The following is a 2,341-nucleotide window of genomic DNA, read 5'->3' as shown; positions in this document are numbered from 1 at the left end:
AAAAAAGAGAGACTGAAAGATTAAAGGAAAGAAGTGTGTATTTAGTTCATCAAAGGAATGAAAATATCCAATTGTTGAGATGAAATGTTGGAAGAGGAAAAGTTGTAAATAATATCCTGCTTTCCTGAGAAATCCAACATGAGACCTGCTTTATCATGTGCCACCACCTCAGGTCTAAATAAATTAAAAGATATTTTAAAAGCTGGTTTACAATCATTAAAACAAGATATCTGAGCTCATCACTTTTTAATTGTTACTTGACGCAGATACAGAGCATCTGCTGCAGTTAAGTTTATTCTCTTTAAGTTTAGATTTTTTTTTACTTTTTTACCCATCTCTGCGTGTATTTATCATTTTGCACAAAACAAACCTCAATGTYGTGTTTTGTTTGTTTTTATCACGTGGATGGATGTCATCAGCTCAAACCCTCAGACCTGAACGACTCATCCTCGATGGATTCAACTTTTTAACTGGTTTACCTTTTGATTGAGCTTTTATTTTGAAGGTACAGGTTTATCTAAATGTTACTTTTAATGTGGACTTGGGGCATTTTGACACGATTGTTTGAGTTGTGGAGAAAAGAAAACATTAGAATAAATGAGGTTTCAAAGTGATGGACATTTTTATTTTTAATATTTTTTTAAATTTAGGGAAACATTTCATGGGAATTATGGGAATATATCTGTAGGGTTTGTCTGATTTTTGCTTTTTAAGTAAAATGCTAAATTTGCATCCATTTTCATGATTGTTGTACCAGTTCAGAAGGGAAAAAAAACAACATAAATAAGGTTTCAAATGGACAGAAAAGTTCTGGTAAAAGATTTCTGCAAATTTCCAGAAACTTTTCACAGAAAGTTAAGCTGAAGAATTTCGGAAATCTTCCAAAATGGGATTTTTTTGGTGAATTTCTTGGAATTAACTAGAAATTGGGAGTCACTTAAACATCCATATYCAAACAAAAATTCTAAACATTTAGTTTTGTCARGCAGATAATGTCTCAGGTAAATAACACATAAGTTTATGATCATAACAAAATCAGTGGCCTAATTAAAAATATTCCTGCAATAAATAAAGTTCAAGTTTATTCTCATAAATTCCTGGTAATTCCTGTGGTGGTTTCCAATGTAAAAATGTCTCAATTTTTGCCACCCTACAAAAAGGCAAACAGCAGAATTACTTACTGAATGTATGCGTTTTATTGCGCTAAGTAAATGTCTGTCACTATTTATAAATTTTCACCATAAAAAATTCACAGAATTCAAACGCTGGTTTAATTTTTAAAAAAGTCTGGGTGTTGATTTATTGTAAGGACTTGTTGCTGAGAGCTGAAGTTTCTTGAAATTGTTTCTTTTTACTTTGAAGCTGTTTTTTGTATCAGCCTTTTGAATGTTGGGAGTTTAATGAAGAAAATCAGAGTTCAGTAAGTGATAGAAGGAAGTAAAGAAAAGTGCTTTTAATGTTTGCAGCAAATAATGTACAGTCTTATCTGTGTATAACCTTTATATCTGTGTCTACTGTTCATCACACAACATGTAGCTGGGTGGAAACAAGTCTACGAAACTCTTATCTGTAGCTGAAGAATCTTTGCAACACACTTTTGTTTTCTATCCTTGTGGGGACTTTGCATTGACTTCATTTGTTTTCAGTAATTTCTACAGCCTTACCCTGACCCCTAACACTACCACTAACCACCCCGGTACATACTTGACCCTTAGCCTAACCACCCCGGTACATACTTGACCCTTAGCCTAACCACCCAGGTACATACTTGACCCTTAGCCTAACCACCCCGGTACATACTTGACCCTAAGCCTAACCACCCCGGTACATACTTGACCCTAAGCCTAACCACCCCAGTACATACCTGACCCTAAGCCTAACCACCCCGGTACATACCTGACCCTAAGCCTAACCACCCCGGTACGTACTTGACCCTAAGCCTTACCACCCCGGTACGTACTTGACCCTAAGCCTAACCACCCCGGTACGTACTTGACCCTAAGCATAACCACCCCGGTACATACCTGACCCTAAGCCTAACCACCCCAGTGCATACCTGACCCTAAGCCTAACCACCCCGGTACATACTTGACCCTAAACCTAACCACCCCAGTATATACTTGACCCTAAACCTAACCACCCCAGTACATACTTGACCCTAAGCCTAACCACCCCAGTACATACTTGACCCTAAGCCTAACCACCCCGGTACGTACTTGACCCTAAGCCTAACCACCCCGGTACATACTTGACCCTAAGCCTAACCACCCCGGTACGTACTTGACCCTAAGCCTAACCACCCCGGTACGTACTTGACCCTAAGCCTAACCACCCCGGTACG

The sequence above is a fragment of the Austrofundulus limnaeus genome, unplaced genomic scaffold (assembly GCF_001266775.1).
Source record: "Austrofundulus limnaeus strain Quisiro unplaced genomic scaffold, Austrofundulus_limnaeus-1.0 Scaffold591, whole genome shotgun sequence".
NCBI lineage: Eukaryota > Metazoa > Chordata > Actinopteri > Cyprinodontiformes > Rivulidae > Austrofundulus > Austrofundulus limnaeus.
The sequence above is the reverse complement of the archived record's forward strand: the minus strand, read 5'-3'. Positions refer to the sequence as shown.